This window comes from Bombina bombina, chromosome 7 (assembly GCF_027579735.1).
Source record: "Bombina bombina isolate aBomBom1 chromosome 7, aBomBom1.pri, whole genome shotgun sequence".
Lineage (NCBI taxonomy): Eukaryota > Metazoa > Chordata > Amphibia > Anura > Bombinatoridae > Bombina > Bombina bombina.
The window spans coordinates 94,335,217-94,355,068 of NC_069505.1; positions in this window are offsets into that span (position 1 = coordinate 94,335,217).

Below are 19,852 nucleotides of genomic sequence, written 5' to 3' on the forward strand. Positions count from 1 at the left end.
ACCCGGATGTACAAAACTTTACCTGTGAATCTAAAGCGCACAGGACGTTTTCTCGTATAGATTTCTTTTTGACTTCAATCTCTTTTTCTAGTGGCAAATTAGAGGCCGAAATTGGTGAGATTATGATCTCTGACCATGCAATAATCTCTGTCTCGCTGTGTTTGCAAGATAGGTGTGGTAGTAAGAGTCATAGATTTTTCTATCCCAGGTTTTTATCTAACGACCCTAGATTTATCTGTTGGTTAAAAGGAAAATGGGATGAATACGTGGGGTTTAATTCAGCATATCGGTATAAAATTCAAACCTTTTGGGAAGCTGGAAAAGCGGTTTTACGGGGTGATATAAAGGGATTTCTGCATACTAGGAATAAGAAGATCCGAGCTAGAGATGTCCAGCTATCTAACCAGGTCAGAAACGCTTTTAGGAATTTTCGGGGTCTACCTTCTAGGAATAATTGGAATTTATATATTAACGCCAAGAAGGAAAGAGATTCCGTCCTGCGACAAAAACACCAGGAAGAAGAGCTAAAAATCAATTTACGATATAAGAGCATTCATGGTAGCTCAGCCAAAAGTTTGGCGAGATTAGTCAAAGCTAAGAAAAATAAAAATCTTATTCCCGTGATACAGCACATGGGTAGAGGCACCTCAGATACGGAGGAAATAGCAGGAATTTTCCATGATTTTTACCAACGTTTATATGCTGAAGGAGATTCTAATTATGACAATGAAATAAACTTTTGGTCCTCTATTGTGGTACCTAAAATTCAACCAGAAGAGTTAGAAATATTGAATGCCCCTATCTCACCCGAGGAAATTAGCAGCGCAATATCCCGGGCTAAGTTGAACAAGGCAGCAGGTCCTGATGGGCTCCCAATAGAATTTTACAAAACATTATCTGACCTGCTTATTCCAATATTAGAGAAGCTATTTAATAGCTACTACATATCAGGTAATATACCTTCCTCGTTTTTCTCGGCTGCCAATATCTCCTTAATTCTTAAAAAGGGGAAAAATCCGGAGGACCCGGCTTCTTATAGGCCTATTTCAGTCCTTAACGCAGACTATAAAATCTTGGCCTCCATTCTATCCAGCAGATTGGTTCCTTGTCTGGAGAGACTCATCCACACAGATCAGGTGGGCTTTATGCCATCTCGGTGCTCTTCTAAGAATATAAGGAAATTAACAACTTTGGTTGATTTTATTTGGAATTCAGAGCAGGGTAGGGAGAGGTCTGATCTAAAAAATGTAGCAGTTCTTACATTAGATGCAGTCAAAGCTTTTGACTGCATCTCATGGAAGCATATGTTTTCAGCTCTAGGCAAATTTGGCTTTATCGGTAATTTTCCTGATTTTGTTTGAAAGATTTATCAGAAACCTATTTCACACTTACTAGTTAATGGTATGATTTCCCCCGAGATCCCTTTACATAGAGGAACAAGACAGGGGTGCCCTCATTCGCCCTTGCTCTTTAACATTGTATTAGAACCTCTGGCTATCAAGTTTCGTGAGATTCTCCCTGGGATCCCATTAGGAGGTCAAAATTTGAAAATACTTCTTTATGCCGACGATATTTTACTTTTTCTTAATAAACCAGCTGACACTATCCCAAAGGTGATATCTGCGATAAATCAATTTAGTACCTTTGCAGGCTATAAGGTCAATATGGAAAAGAGTGAATTGATGTGGCTTGGGACACAGTGCCCTAACCAACCTGTAACAATCTTCCATAAAGTAGATGCTATTCGATATTTGGGATTAGAGATTAATAGAAACCCGAAACTTTGGTACCAGGCCAACTTCGGTTGGCTATTTCAGAAAATTCAAGAGGATCTTAAGATTTGGGCAGCATTTCCCTTATCACTTACAGCTTCAGTAACTTTAATTAAAACTGTAATTTTTCCTAAAATCCTTTATTATTTGCAAAATCTACCTCTCCTGATCCTGAATAAGGATTTGAAGAAACTGGCAACCTGGTTCTCCAAATTCATCTGGAAAGGCAAAAAGTCACGATTATCGCTTAATAGGCTTACGCAAAAATATATTGATGCGGGCTTGGCTTTGCCCAATATCAGACTATACAATTATGCTGCTTTGGTTAAGATTATTTTTGATTGGGTCTCCCGGGCGGAGCTGGTAACTACCTTGGAGCTTGAGTCATATTTTGTGAAACCATGGGCGCTGGAAGCCCTGATTCATTGTACTCCCCAATCTCTTCCGCTCGAGGTATCCGTACTAATGTCATTTAGGAACATTATTGTAGCTTGGAATAGACTTTGTAAACTGTTCAAAATTGATTCTTCCTTCTCTGAATATCTCCCGATCAGGGGGAATCCCCAGTTTCTTCCGGGCTTAGATCAGAAATATTTTTATGAGTGGCAGATTAAAGGGCTAGAATATGTGCATCAACTAGTTAATGAAGATTTACTGATGCTCCCCTGGGAAACATTATGGGAACAATTTTTGCTGTCCAGACAGCATCGGTTTGCATATTTTCAGACGCGACATTTTATCAATGCTCAGAATTGGCACTCTGGTGAGAGAGGTGACTGGTTTGAGCTTAAGACTTGTATTAGAAAATTTATTCTTGGTGATTCATCAATCTCACTAATTTATGACATTATGCTGACTAAGCAAGGCATGCTGGAGGATGATTTGCGGACCAAGTTCTGGCTTCCACACATTAGTTCTATAGATTCAGAGGGAATAAGCGATAGTCTTGCGAGAGTTGCGAAACTTTTGGTGCCTACAAATTGGAAAGAATCCCATTTGAAATTATTAAATAATGCTTATATATCGCCGGCTTCAATGGCCAAATATTTTCCTAATAAAAATTTTCAATGTGAACATTGTGCTTATACCCGGGCTGACCTCTGCCATGTGTTATGGGCCTGTCCAAAGATCTCTCAATTATGGTTGAAGGTCCAGTTCTGGTATAATAGGGTCTTTGCAAGCTCGATTGTCCTCTCCCTTGAAAAGATAGTATTATTATTTCCGGAGATAAGAGGAAGGGAGAGAACACGTACCCTGAATACAATTATTCTAACAGTCAGGTATAATATTTTTAAAAAATGGATTGCAAAGAGTCCTCCCACTTTGACACAAGTCATAGGGGATATCCAAGCCCAGATTATTTTTGAATCTTTTCATTCTCAGTTTGTTTCTGAAAGGAAAATTAAGGAGTTTTTAACAGGCTGGGCGCCGGTTATTAAGACTTATCCAAGTGCTGTACAGAGACAAATTCTGAGACCTTTTTTGGCTTCAGTTAGTTTCGCAGAATTAGTTCTACATGGCGAATTTCCTGATACTTGGATTAGAAATAGGATCTCGGTGGAATAAACTTTGACAAAAAATTGATATCCTAGATGTTGGTTAGTTCTCCTGCCTAGGGGAGTAGGAGGGGTGGATTTTTTTTTCTTTTTTTTTTTCTTTTTCTTTTTCTCTTTCCTCTTTTCTTTTTTATTTTTTCCTGAAAATTAGCCTCTTTATTACTGATCGTAGTCGTTGCTGATTCTAGAAAGATCATTAACATTGTTATGACTGCCTAATATTGTTTTTGTATTGATATGTCAATGATTTATGCTGGTCCTGCGAGATCATGATCGTCCTGCGTGACGTACATAAGCAGAACAGATGTTATCTTCTTTGTCTTATTTTTTTTACTTATCCATTCTGTCAGTTATATGGCTAAGTCTAATAAAAATATAATAAAAAAAAAAAACTAGGTCGGATCAAGCTCGCAAAAATTATGCTGCAGAATTCCAGCGTATTTGCGGTTGACGGCTTGATAAATATCCCCCTATGTGCGTTTGCTTTGTCTTTTTATTATGCAGTCGGTGATTATGCAAATCTACTGTATTTAGTGGTCCTTTAAATAAAGCGAGCTCGCAGTAGCAATAACCATTTGTGTCATGGATCTCCTTGCTAGTTCGGCCATCCTGTGAGCAGTATTACTCCATTGATTATCAATGACTGTTTTCCACCTTACGCTGGCATTGTGCTAAGGAGAGACTTTGTTGTATTGTTTCAGTCTGTTTAACTTAGGGCAATGCCCTACAAAAGGCCCTTTTAAGGGCTATTGGTAGTGTAGATTAGGGTTTTATTTTGGGGTGGCTTTTTTTAAAAAAAAAAAAAAAAGGTATTAGATTAGGAATATTTATTTATTTTTTTGGATAATGAAGTTTGTTTTTTTCAGTAATCTTAGCTTTTTTTATTTTTTGTAATTTTAGTTATTGGAAAGGGGGATAGGTACAGGGGGAAAGGGGGATAGGGACAGGGGGATAAGGGGGATAGGGGCAGGGGAATAGGGGGATAGCTGAATAGAGGGATAGGGATGATTAGATATATTTCTTTCATTAAAAATTTTGGGTTATCTATCTTTTTAAACAATAACAATTTTGGAGTAGACTGTACCTTTAATCATGTTCATTTGACTTTTGGGTTCCCAAACATGTGGATTAAGAATTTAGATAACAATGTTATGTTACTTGCAGGAGGTTAATATTCAGGGGGGTATTACTGGCAGAAGCATTTTATAATTTTAACCACTGAAAAAACACACTAACAATACCAGCCAAAGTTTGGAAATCGTTAACTACCAAAAACAAGGTCAAGATTTTAATCAACCATATAGTTACCAAAAGATATCCCCAGCAAGTTAGAATTTCCCTTTAAGGGACAACAAGAAAACTTGCATACTGTGTTGTTATAAAGTAGGAAGGAGCTATGCTGCAAAGTTTACTATAAAAACCACCCTCCTATAAAACCCACAACAAATATATTCAGGTGAGACATACTTTCTTGACTAGCTGGTAAATTATTTTTATGTACAATCACTCACACAGCAACAGCAATAGTAACTTACAGAGCAATAGGAGGAGATATAGAGTGCTGCTATATGGAGCAATAGGGGTCTGTTATATTTGATAACAGGGAGTCATAAATAAGTTATATGGAGCAATAAGAGATGTTCTAGGGAACTGTTACATGGAACAATCGTGTTGGAAGTGTTGTGAAGAAATATAAGTTATAGGATGTAAAATAGGTTCAAATTCACAAACATTTATGAACAATTATAGACTTTTTCCTGTATAACAGCAAAAGTGATGACCTATTTACCACTTATCATTTCGGTGTCTTGTTTCAGTAGTCATGTCTCTATTGTGGTCTGGGAACTTTTCACTAGATTCCTCCACATCACCCCCCTTCACCCAATCTATCCTCTTCAGAGACTGTCGCACAAAAACAAGTTTAGTCACTGAGGTCACCCCCCACACATAAAACCTCACTCTGAGCTTCTCTGATTGGTCAGAAACTTCTTTTTGAATCCCTGGTGTCCGTGGCAACCAAGAGACCCTCTTATTCTGTGAGATGCCCACCCACAATAGTGATTAAGTAGACAGAGGCTAACAACTGAGGTGCCATCTTCTACATCATACATTTTCTCTTCTTCTATAAGAAGAAACATCTTCTATCCTGTATTTTCAGCATCAAATCAGGTGAGTGAAAAAATATTCAGCACTGGAAGAATTACTGAACTATGAATTACAATAGAAACTATGAAGAATAAAGGGTTTGTTTACAGTTATATTCTATTCTACTAGTTCTCTCAGCCATTGTCATATGCATTATTTATGGTGGAGTTACAAAGTATGGTTCTCATCATATGTTATATAAATCTTATCATCAAACAGCTTGGGCTTGTATAGAGCAACGATGCTTTTTATTTTCACAGTAAACATCTAATACTTTAAACAGTTGTTATAGAGAAGGTGTGCAGGTATAGATGGTATGCAAAGCTTTGCAAATCACTAAGGATAATCTGCGCTGACATATAAAATAGCACAGTTAAAAAGTGTCACCTAAATAGTGACAAATTTTAGCAGCTTTTGAACTTCAGCATTTATAGACTGGGTATTTATGTATATTGCAGCATAATGCTGCCCACCTGCCTAGCAAAATCTTTCTAAACAGGGGCACATGGGACAGCACAGTGTGCCCAGTGACATAAATGTCATAATTACATTAAGTCCTCATAGTCCCAGCCTAGTACAGTGTAAAGCACCACCTGTACCATCAAAAAGATCCCTCCAGGCAGAGCTGTAATGTGTGCTAATTATACAGAGTCTGTAAACCATCGTCACAATCAATCCCCATTTTCTTTGTCCCACAGTTCTTCTTTGCCCAATTTATATTGTAGTTCACAAACTGAAACTGGGTACCACTTGAACCTTACTTAATAATACCAAGATATAACCATGCAACATCCTGAGTCATTCCGCCCCAACCCTGTGTTGCTGTGAGACCACCCCTAGCATACGAGTCATGGATACTAGAATATTTTCATGATGCAATTACTAATGATGACTTTTAAATGCCAAAAATGTGCTAGAGCACAATTATTTAAATACATATATTGACACAACTGGTGCTTTTTATGGGGACATTAAACACATAAAGATACTATTAAAATTGTTTAATTACTACATGCAGTAAAACAACTTTGTAATATATTTTCATTATTTTTTTTTCTCCTTTCCTGTAATTTAATTCTGAATATTGTGGGCTTTCTGATTCATGTTAAACATGGAAGTGCAGACACAGTTATATTCCACACAGTTTGTTATTGGTTGCACACTCTAGTAAGCCATTTATAACTATTCCTAATTGGCCTCAGCAGAAAAGGTAACTTAAGTTACAATATGGTGACGCCCACTGCTTAATGGACATTAACTTTACCTTTATTTTTTCAATATTTAAACAACTAATACAAATTTCAAAAAATACATGTACAAATTATTCTCAAGCAATGATTTATTTAGGGCAAGATTACAAGTGGAGCATTTTTGAGCTAGAAGTTAACTTTTTGCGTGCATCAGATTGCGCTGGTATTACGAGTTGAAAGTAAAAAGACGAACTTACAATATTGCGTGCACGTTCATGTATTTACCACTTTTGTGGGAACCTGATCGCATATTTTTATTTGCGCTAACCCAACATGAAAATATGAATATTTCACATTCCAATGTTCTGCACATTTGGAGAATATGTTCTATGTAATCATAAATACATGTTTCTATATATACCTGGTTCTGGGATTGTTTGTAGGTAGTTGCACCCTAAAAGGGAGGGTGGTTTTGTAGACAGGAGCACTATGAGTAAATCTGATGAGTGCTGCTGTTAGGGGTATCTCACTTCCTCGTTAGTGAGAAAAAATGTTTGTGGTTTGTAGGGAAGGTGTTTCTAACAGCGCTTACAAGAGAGGTTCCTCATAAGCATGTGTGGACTGTGGATACAAAAAGATACATATATCCCAAATGAGTACATCTATGTTTTCAACAGTAGCAGATGATGTAATTATATAGCTCACCTGTAGAATCACAGGGTCTGGTGGTAAGCGACGTGACTCTCTTTTAGTGGATACTGTCTCAGTTAGCTTTCTTTTTAACTGGAGTGGAGGTTCTCAAAACAGTCAAAATTGAGACTGCATTTGAGTTGTACGACCCCCCTTCTAGTTCCACTCCGTATAATTGGATGTAGGGATGTATGAAGTTGTGCTCCAGTTTGTTATAAGCTGATATATTTATTGATATATGAGAATAAAAAAAAAAAATGTTTATTTAATGTGATACATTAAAAAATGAGACATAATGGGTAATAATGTAGTGTTTCATTGTGAGTATAAAATATTTAGTACTTAATTTTATAAAATAATGTAAGACAAATATGTAAAAAAATCAGTATTGCGGGGAAAAAGAGATATACAGAGATAAAAATACCTAAATGTGCAATATAAATAATTCTAGTATAGTGTAACTAAAAAGAATCAGTCTGAGCAGTTCAGGGGCTTAGGACTCTAAAATATTTATTTGAGGAATATGCTTAATACAAATAAAATTGAGGTCCAGTTTAGGATACTAAAAAGATAAGAAGCCCGTAAAAAATGAAGAATAATAATAGATGAAGTGTAATCACTTACTTTAATCGATTAGAAAGATGCTCTATGTGGTAACTGTTAGTAAGGAAAACCGCTAGCTGGTAGCGTCCTGGTGTGTTTGTTGTGCAATTGGATATCCGGAAGTGACGTCACAAACATGTGCTACGTGCCTTATGCGTTTCGTGAGCATATCAGCTCACTTCATCAAAAGCTTGATGGTATTTTGGTACAATATATATCTATAGCTATATCTATAACTGCAAAGAGCTCTAATGCACTTCTATATATGTCTATATATGTGTACATATGTATTAATGTGTTTATATGTCTGTAAATACATATATACACATAAATACATATGTATATATATATATATATATATATATATATATATATATATATATATATACACACACACATATATATATATATATATATATATATATATATATATATATATATATATATATATATATATATATATATATATATATACATACAATATACATATATACATGTATCTCAATGTTAAAGGGATAGTAAAGTCCAAATTAAACTTTCATGATTCAGATAGGGCATGTAATTGTAAACAACTTTCTAATTTACTTTTATCATCAAATTTGCTTTGTTCTCTTGGCATTCTTAGTTGCAAGCTAAACCTAGGTAGGCTAATTTCTAAGCCCTTGAAGGCCGCTTCTTATATGAATGCATTTGACAGGTTTTCCCAGCTAGAGGGCGTTAGTTCATGTGTTTCATATTAGATAACATTGTGCTCACGCACGTGAAGTTATTTAAGAGTCAGCACTAATTGCCTGAAGTGCAAGTCTTTCAAAAGAACTGAGATAAGGTGGCAGTCTGCAGAAGCTTAGATACAAGGTAATTACAGAGGTAAAAAGTGTATTTCTATAACAGTGTTGGTTATGCAAAACTTGGGAATGGTAAATAAAGGAATTGTCTATCTTTTTAAACAATAACATTTTTGGTGTTTACTATGCCTTTAAAGCCTTACGCCTACCTTTTTTTCCTAACACCTAAAACCTCATATCTTTAAGCCCTTTTAACTTTTGTGTTCAAAATTTGAATATTTTTAATTAGAAAGTGTTATTATGAGTGTAAGTGTACTTTGTAATGTATTTTTGATGTGTTTTGTGACAATTTTTTGTTTCTTGAAACAGTTAACCACAGCTCTGAGGACATGGTTATTATTCTAGCATAAATGATGATAGGGTTTAAGTGATCACGTTTACTTTCAACTTGTAATAGCAGTGCAATTTAAACTGCATAACTTCTGTTTCTGGCGAGCCTTGGGCATCAAGCACCATACGGAGCTTGATAATTCGACCCTTTAGTGTTTAATGTCCCTTTAAGTTTTGGAATAATGTAGATAATAGGCCATAACCATGGATTAAACATGTGTAAATATATTTTGGAAGACATGGTAATTATAAATCAGTTGTAATGCATTTAAGGGGACAAGTTATTTTAATAACAAATTAATCTAATTTCTTATAATTATAATAATGTCCCTTGGTAAGTATGTGGGATAAACGCATGATAAAGCTCTCAGACTCAGAGTTCTGCTGAGCTATTCTGAAAAAGCTGGTGGCTATATGCATATGCCATTTCTGATTGGTCATTATTTCCTGCTTAGCAGAACGTTGTCTGTGTGTTTAATTCTTTTGCATCGGTTAAATACATGCGGCCAGATTACGAGTTTTGCGGTAAGAGGGGTGCTTTGCTAACGTGTACGTTATTGTCACAGCTCACTTACCTACAGTGCTGGTATTATGGGTTTTTACAAGCCCGGCGTTAAAAGGCAAGAAGTGAGCGTAGAGCAAAATTGTGCTCCTTACCGCACTCCAATACCAGCACTCCAATACCAGCGCTGTTTAAGTCAGCGGTGAGCTGGTGTAATGTGCTCGTGCACGATTTTCCCATAGACATCAATGGGGAGAGCCGGCTGAGAAAAAGTCTAACACCTGCAAAAAAGCAGCGTAAATCTCAGTAACGCAGCTCCATTGATTCCTATGGGGAAACAAAATCTATGTTTACACCTAACACCCTAACATGAACCCCGAGTCTAAACACCCCTAATCTTACACTTATTAACCCCTAATCTGCCGCCCTGACATCGCCGACACCTACATTATACTTATTAACCCCTAATCTGCCACTCCGGACATCGCCGCCACCTACATTATACTTATTAACCCCTAATCTGCCGCTCCGGACATCGCCGACACCTACATTATACTTATTAACCCCTACTGCTGCTCCCGACATGGCTGCCACTATAATAAACATATTAACCCCTAATCCGCTGCACTCCCGCCTCGCAAACATTAGTTAAATATTATTAACCCCTAAGCTGCTGTCCCTAACATCGCCGCCACCTACCTACATTTATTAACCCCTAATCTGCCATCCCAACGTCGCCGCCACTATATTAAATTTATTAAACCCTAAATCTAAGTCTAACCCTAACACCCCCTAACTTAAATATAATTTAAATAAATCTAAATAAAACCTACTATTATCTAAATAAATAAATTAACTAAATACTTACCTGTAAAATAAACCCTAAGATAGCTACAATATAACTAATAGTTACATTGTAGCTAGCTTAGGGTTTATTTTTATTTTATAGGCAAGTTTGTATTTATTTTAACTAGGTAGAATAGTTATTAAATAGTTATTAACTATTTAATAACTACCTAGCTAAAATAAATACAAATTTACATGTAAAATAAAACCTAACCTAAGTTAGACTAACACCTAACCTAACCCTACAATTAAATAAATTACCTAAATTAAATATAATTAAATAAATTAAATAAAATTAGATAAATGACAGAAACAAACAAACACTAAATTACAGAAAATAAAAAACAAATTACAAGATCTTTAAACTAATTACACCTAAGAGCCCTATCTAAATAAAAAAAGCCCACCCAAAATAAAAAAAAACCTAGCCTAAACTAAACTATCAATATCCCTTAAAAGGGCCTTTTGCGGGGCAGCTCTTTTACCTGTAAAAAAAAAATACACACAACCCCCCCAACAGTAAAACCCACCACCCACATAACCAACCCCCCAAATTACAGCCTAACTAAAAAAACTAAGCTGCCCATTGCCCTAAAAAGGGCATTTGGATGGGCATTGCCCTTAAAAGGGCATTTAGCTCTATTGCTGCCCAAAGCCCTAAACTAAAAATAAAACCCACCCAATACACCCTTAAAAAATCCTAACACTAACCCCCAAAGATTCACTTCCCGGGAGAAGTCTTCATCCAAGCGGCAAGATGTCCTCAACGAATCCGGCAGAAGTGGTCCTCCAGACGGGCAGAAGTCTTCATCCAGATGGCATCTTCTATCTTTATCCATCCGGCACGGAGCGGGTCCATCTTCAAGACATCCGGCGCGGAGCATCCTCTTCTTCTGACGGACTAACGAAGAATGAAGGTTCCTTTAAATTACGTCATCCAAGATGGTGTCCCTTAGATTCCGATTGGCTGATAGAATTCTATCAGCCAATCGGAATTAAGGTTGAAAAAATCCTATTGGCTGATTGTTCCAATCAGCCAATGGAATGCGAGCTCAATCCTATTGGCGGATCCAATCAGCCAATAGGATTTTTTCAACCTTAATTCCGATTGGCTGATAGAATTCTATCAGCCAATCGGAATCTAAGGGACGCCATCTTGGATGACGTCATTTAAAGGAACCTTCATTTGTCGTTAGTCCATCAGAAGAAGAGGATGCTCCGCGCCGGATGTCTTGAAGATGGACCCGCTCCGCGCCGGATGGATGAAGATAGAAGATGCCGTCTGGATGAAGACTTCTGCCCGTCTGGAAGACCACTTCTGCCGGCTTCATTAAGGACATCTTGTCGCTTGGATGGAGACTTCTCCCGGTAAGTGTTAGGATTTTTTAAGGGTGTATTGGGTGGGTTTTATTTTTAGGTTAGGGCTTTGGGCAGCAATAGAGCTAAATGCCCTTTTAAGGGCAATGCCCATACAAATGCTCTTTTCAGGGCAATGGGGAGCTAAAGTTTTTTTTAGTTAGGCTTTAATTTGGGGGGTTGGCTGTGTGGGTGGTGGGTTTTACTGTTGGGGGGGTTATGTGTATTTTTTTTTTTACAGGTAAAAGAGCTGATTTCTTTGGGGCAATTCCCCGCAAAAGGCCCTTTTAAGGGGGGCTATTGATAGTTTAGTTTAGGCTAGGTTTTTTTTTTATTTTGGGTGGGCTTGTTTTATTTTGATAGGGCTCTTAGATTAGGTGTATTAGTTTAAAGATCTTGTAATTTGTTTTTTATTTTCTGTAATTTAGTGTTTTGTTTTGTTTTTGTCATTTATCTCATTTTATTTAATTGATTTAATTGTATTTAATTTAGGTAATGTATTTAATTGTAGGGTTAAGTTAGGTGTTACTTTAACTTAGGTTAGGTTTTATTTTACAGGTAAATTTGTATTTATTTTAACTAGGTAGCTATTAAATAGTTAATAACTATTTAATAACTATTGTACCTAGTTAAAATTAATACAAACTTGCCTGTAAAATAAAAATAAACCCTAAGCTAGATACAATGTAACTATTAGTTATATTGTAGCTAGCTTAGGGTTTATTTTACAGGTAAGTATTTATTTTTAAATAGGAATAATTTAGGTGATAATAGTAGGTTTTATTTAGATTTATTTAAATTATATTAAAGTTAGGGGGTGTTAGGGGTTAATAAATTTAATATAGTGGCGGCGATGTTGGGGGCGGCAGATTAGGGGTTAATAAATGTAGGTAGGTGGTGGTGATGTTAGGGACAGCAGATTAGGTGTTAATAATTTTCAAGTAATGTTTGCGAGGCGGGAGTGCGGCGGTGTAGGGGTTAATATGTTTATTCTAGTGGCTGCGATGTCTGGAGCGGCAGATTAGGGATTAATAATTTTATTTTAGTGTTTGCAATGTGGGAGGGCCTCGGTTTAGGGGTTAATAGGTAGTTTATGGGTGTTAGTGAACTTTTTAGCACTTTAGTTATGAGTTTTATGCTATGGCTTTGTAGTGTAAAACTCATAACTACTGACTTTAAAATGCGGTACGAATCTTGACGGTATAGGTACCGCTCACTTTTTGGCCTTCCAGGAAAAGCTCGTAATACCGGCGCTATGTGAGTCCCATTGAAAAAAGACTATACGCAAATTGTGTAAGTTGATTTGCGGTAAGGCCAAAAAAGTGTGCAGTGCCCCTAAATCTGCAAGACTCATAATACCAGCGGTAGTGAAAAAGCAGCGTTATAACCTGATAACGCTGCTTTTTCAGTATAACGCAAAACTCATAATCTAGCCGATAGTTAGTCTAACAAATTAAGCATTTTATCATTACACTAGAATGTCCCTTTCTGAGTCTCCTTATATAAATTATTATGCCAATTATCGCAGCCAACAATGGGCGTGATCAAATGTACGGCTCATGTTTCGTCACTAGCATGGGAACCTGCGCCGTCCGTAATTTCACCTAGCACATCAGGGTATTACATAAACCCCGCCGGCAGTTCATAAAGTGCCGTAAGTCTGATAAACTAGCGATGTCCAGAAATGAGCGTAAATACAAATTTCTGGAGTCGTCAGGGACTTACGGCACTTTAGAAACTGCTGGAGCCTAAGAAAAGTAAAGAAAATAACAAATCTCCCGTAAAAGTCTAACACGCCTCCCAAAAATAAGCCCAAACTAAAATTACCTAATTTACAAAATACTAAAGTTACTATTAAATATAAAAAAATTAACACTACTTTTAAAATACAAATAAACTAAGTATAAATTAAAGGGGCAGTCTAATCAAAATTCAGGAGTAGACTGTCCCTTTAAGCAAGAATTACAGAAAATAAAAAAATCTAAGATTACAGAAAATAAATAAAATGACAAAATTTTAAATAAATTACACCTAATCCCTATGAAAATAAAAAATCCCCCCCAAAATAAAACCCCCTAATCTAATAAACTACCAGTAGCCCTTAAAAATACTTTTTGCAGGACATTGCCCCAAGATAATCAGCTCTTTTGCCAAAAAATACACACAGCCCCCCTACCAGTAAACCCCCCCCCCCAAAAAAAAACTAGAGTCGCCGGTCTTCAGTTCCAGAGTCGCCGGTCTTCAACTCCGCCCTCCTCTACGCTCCGCGCCAGCTGGTTCCTGGAAGAAGAAAGAAGAGGTCGCCACTTGGAAGAAGACTTCACAGCCTGGAACAGAACCTTCTTCCCTGGACTTCAGGACAGGTGAGGACCACTTGGGGGTTAGACTTAGGGTTTTTTAAGGGGTTTTTGGGGGATTTATTTTTTTTAGATAGGGTGCGCAGCAAAAGAGCTGAATGCCCTTTTAACCCCTTAACGACGCATGTCGTACAGGGTACATCTTACACAAGCTGGTCTTTAAAGACCAGTGACGTACCCTGTACGTCGTTAAGGGTTTCAAGCGGCTGGAAGCGATCCTGATCGCTTCCAGCCGCTTTCAAGGTATTGCAGCGATGCCTCGATATTGAGGCATAACTGCAATACCTTTTTAGGCACACCGATGCAGAGAGACATCGGCCAGTGATGGTCCCGATCGTTGGTGGGTGGGAGCCATTGCAGGGAGGTGGGTGGGCGGCCCATCACTGGTGAACTTCCTCCCGGCTGGTCTCTATGCCGGGTGCGCACAGGAGTGCGCGCTGGAGGTGAGTGGCGGGTGCGTGCGCGTGCACGTGCGAGCGCACCCGCAATCTAACTTCTAAGGCAGTTCCTCTGGAGTTGTTCTTGCTGGGAGAGGGTGGTGGGTGCAGTGGAGGGGTGATCTGGGAGGGGGAGGGTGTAGGGTATAGAGGGGGGCAGCTACACTACAGAAAAAGTTAGGTTTAAAAAAATTAAATAGTTATTTTGCAAAGTGGGTACTGGCAGATAGCTGCCAGTACCCAAAATGGTGGCTAATAGCTAGTGGGGGGAGGGTTAGAGAGCTCCTTGGGGGGATCAGGCAGGTTGGGGGCTATGGGGGGATCCTACACAGCAGAATATGATTATTATTTAAAAAAAAAAAAAAAAAAAACTTTTATTTTAGTCTGCCAGTACTTAAGATGGCGGGGACAATTGTGGGGTGGGGGAGGGAAGAGAGCTGTTTGGGAGGGATCAGGGGTTGGGATGTGTCAGGTGGGAGGCTGATTTATACACTAAAGCTAAAATTAACCCTTCAAGCTCCCTACAAGCTACCTAATTAACCCCGTCACTGCTGGGCATAATACAAGTTTGGTGCACAGCGGCATTTAGCAACCTTCTAATTACCAAAAAGCAATGCCAAAGCCATATATGTCTGCTATTTCTGAACAAAGGGGATCCCAGAGAAGCATTTACAACCATTTGTGCCATAATTGCACAAGCTGTTTGTAAATAATTTCAGTGAGAAACCCAAAGTTAGTGAAAAAGTGAACATTTATTTTTATTTGATCGCATTTGTCGGTGAAATGGTGGCATGAAATATTTCAAAATTGACCTAGATCAATACTTTGGGTTGTCTACTACACTACCCTAAAGCTAAAATCAACCCTACAAGCTCCCTACAAGCTACCTAATTAACCCCTTCACTGCTGGGCCTAATACAAATGTGGTGCGCAGCGGCATTTAGCGGCCTTCTAATTACCAAAAAGCAACGCCAAAGCCATATATGTCTGCTATTTATGAACAAAGGGGATCCCAGAGAAGCATATACAACCAATTGTGCAATAATTGCACAAGTTGTTTGTAAATAATTTTAGTGAAAAAATAATAATATTTGTGAAAAAGTTTGTGAAAAAGTGAACTATTTTTTTTATTTGATCGCATTTGGCGGTGAAATGGTGGCATGAAATATACCAAAATGGGCCTAGATCAATACTTTGGGATGTCTACTACAAAAAATATATATATACATGTCAAGGGATATTCAGGGATTCCAGACAGATATCAGTGTTCCAATGTAACTAGTGCTAATTTTGAAAAAAAAAAATGGTTTGGAAATAGCAAAGTGCTATTTGTACTTATTGCCCTATAACTTGCAAAAAAAGCAAAGAACATGTAAATATTGGGTATTTCTAAAGTCAGGACAAAATTTAGAAACTATTTAGCATGGTTGTTTTTTGGTGGTTGTAGATGTGTAACAGATTTTGGGGGTCAAAGTTAGAAAAAGTGTGTTTTTTTTCCATTTTTTCATCATATTTAAAAAAAAAATTATGGTAAATTATAAGATATGATGAAAATAATGGTATCTTTAGAAAGTCCATTTAATGACGAAAAATGCTATATAATATGTGTGGGTACAGTAAATGAGTAAGAGGAAAATTACAGCTAAACACAAACACCGCAGAAATGTAAAAATAGCCCTGGTCCTTAAGGGAAAGAAATTGAAAAATGGCCTTGCCCTTAAGGGGTTAAGGGCAATGCCCAACAAATGCCCTTTTCAGGGCAATGGGTAGTTTAGCGTTTTTAGTGTTAGCTTTTTTGGGGGGGGTTTGGTGGGTGGGGGGTTTTACTGGCTGTGTGTATTTTTTTGGCAAAAGAGCCGATTATCTTGGGGCAATGCCCTGCAAAAAGTCCTTTTAAGGGCTACTGGTAGTTTATTAGATTAGGGGGTATTTTTATTTGGGGGGGCTTTTTTATTTTCATAGGGATTAGGTGAAATTTATTTAAAATTTTGTAATTTTATTTATTTTCTGTAATCTTAGATTTTATTATTTTCTGTAATTCTTGCTTAAAGGGACAGTCTACTCCTGAATTTTGATTAGACTGCCCCTTTAATTTATACTTAGTTTATTTGTATTTTAAAAATAGTGTTAATTTTTTATATTTAATAGTAAATTTAGTATTTTGTAAATTAGGTAATTTTAGTTTATTTAGGGGGGGGTTAGGTTAGGGGGGGTTAGGTTAGGTTAAGGGTTAGGTTTATTGCGTTGTGGGCTATGGCGGTTTAGAGGTTAATAGACTTTATTAGTTATTGCGGTGGGGGATTGCAGTTGACAGGTAGATAGACATTGCGCATTTGTTAGGTGTTAGTTTATTTTTGCAGGCATTTTCAGGAGTTACGGTGCTCCCATACTCAGTGCAAGGCTTGCTGCGACTGCCTTTTTTGGCGAGGTAAAATGGAGTAAGATTTCTCCATTTTCGCCACGTAAGTCCTTGCGCAGGATATTGGATACCGATTTGCGACGCGGTTCTATGTTAGCCTATGGGAGTAATGATTGTGGGCGACGGGTGAAATATATGTGCGTAACTTGTATGCTACGCCGTATATGTAATACCAAAATCGCGTAAAATCTGGCGGCGGAGGATTTTGCGGGCGACGCTGCATATGTAATGGAGGCCAATATTTTCAAATAAAGGTGGTAACACAAACTGCATGTGTCTGGCATGATAATATGTATTTATTATGGAGCTATCCTATATTACCTTTATAAAAAAGGAGCCATAATACTTTAGATGTAAATAACAATTGTATGAAACTGACTTGATAGTCTACAGTCAAGAAGTCACCATATGTTTAAATGAGACCAGAACAATCTGATCATGTTTTAATTAGTTAAAAAGCCACTTCAAGCTACGTATGCAAGAGGACTGACGATCTGTGATCAGGAGATCATCTTAAAACCAGGATTTAGTGGGCCTATACTTAGTATCTGCATCAGCAGACATTAGTTAATTGTATATTTGAAATAAACCAGGTCTGTATCAGCCTGCCCTGGTAATCTTGAAGCAGGAGGTAATCCTAAAACTGATATAAATCAGGATTATTTTAGCCTACTCGGATGCACTGCAGACAGGGACTCATCCTATGGTTAGCTTTAGACTGTCCTGATTTTCTGCAGGAAGGAATTAATTCTATAATTTAATTAAACAAGAACTGTCCTTGGCCTGTCCGGATAATCTGCAGGTAGCATACCTCCCAATTTGAGGCTAGGTATAAGGAACATTGGAGGTGGAGTTGGGTTCTTTGCTGTTTTGTGGGCAAGGCCATGAAGGGAGGGGTTAAAGTAGATTGTAGGCTGGGTCATGGGTGTGTCTGTGTGGTTGGTGGGCGTGTCTGGGCAGTCTATGGGTGGGGCTAAGGGAAATTCGGCAAATGGGGACAAATGGTTGTTTTAGAGGGACAAGGGGACATAACTCAGAATTAGGGGCACCCCCTCTCAAATAGGTACAGTTGGGAGGTTTGATTTGTGCATGCCACTTTTAAAATATATACTATGCAAAAAGTAAATACACGACAGGGAGAGGCAGACTAGGGGCCCATTATCAAAAACTTGTCATAAAGAGAAAGCTTTCAAAAACTTTGGGGCTTTTTTTTAGATCATTTAATTGTAATCTAGGTGTATCTCCAATAGATACAAAACTCTACACAGTGATATAAACAGCTGTCAATCTAAAGTTTGCTTTTATACATTTTTTGAGGGGATTGCAGTATTAATAATCCTTCTTAATAATTTCGTCAGACCAGAGAGATTCAGGCCCTGGGAGAGATTGCAGCACTCTGCTAGTAGGAGACAAAATGTAAGAACAAGATCATCTCATTTTAGGGCTGCCAGCGTAAAGTGATTGTAAATCCTAGCGTTTTTAAAACACTAGGACTTAATAGTGCTATAAATAAAGGGAACTTTCCATCACAAAGTCTAAAAAACCTTAATGCTATAAGTTCCTTTATTTGTAGCGAGTTTATGAGGAGCTGAGCATATCCGGCTGCGCACAGCAAAACGCTTTTTTCCCAGTGAGGTGATATTTTCACCTCTTAGCCAATAGCCGTGGCAGCCGATTGCCATTATGCTGTATAGCTAGCACGCTATTGGCTTAGAGTTGGAAACATCACCTCATTGGGAAAATAGCGTTTTGCCGTGGGCGGTCAGAGACGCTCAGCTCCTCATAAACTCACTGAAAATAAAGTTACTTTCAGCATGAAGTTTTTTTATACTTAATGAATGAAAGTCCCCTTTATTTATAGCACTGGTAAGTCCTGGCATTTCAAAAACACTAGGGTTTACCGAAACCTTTGCCCACAGCAAAATGCTGTTTTCCCAATGAAGTGACATTTTCACCTCTTAGCCAATAGCCGTGGCAGCCGATTGGCATTATGCTGTATAGCTAGCACGCTATTGGCTTAGAGTTGGAAACGACACCTCATTGGGAAAATAGCATTTTGCCGTGGGTGGTCAGAGACGCTCAGCACCTCAAAAACTCACTGCAAATAAAGGTATTTTATTATTACACTAGGATTTATCATAACTTTAAGTTTTACATGCTGTTTGAGGCTACAATTTTCAAAATCTGATCAACGTAATGTAGAAGAAAGGTCGTTGAAGAACAACAATATTGGCAAGTGTGCGCTACTGTTCTCTTGGTGAGCAAATGATACTGTTTAACCATCAATTTACCTGTTTGAACTGTTAGGGGCCTATCAAGTTTTAGTTTACACTTTGCATTGTTACTGATTGGTTGGGAGTGTTAGGCTCTGTATTCACTTCTGGTTGGTCTGAGCATGTTGGCCCTGAAACATTACTAATATTTTGTTAAGGGGACATTATATACTAGATTTTCTTTGCATAAATGTTTTGTAGATGATCCATTTACATAGCCTATATGGGTTTTTTTTTAAAATGTATAGTTTTGCTTATTTTTAAATAACATTGCGCTGCTTTTCATTCTCCTAACCAAGTCCAAAAGCTTTAGAAGTATACTGATGTATACCTACTCCAGCTTGCTCCTGTTTCTTGCTCCGGTTTGTGTAAAGAGTCTTTTCATTTCCAGAGGAAGGGGGAGTGTCTGCTGTTTTTGCTATAGAACCACTTGCAGAGGGTGTTCCAGTTAACCTTTTCAACAGAGCTAAACTGGGAGCTTCTAAGTAAGTTTTATACTGGATTTGTATATCAGTATCTTTGCATATTATT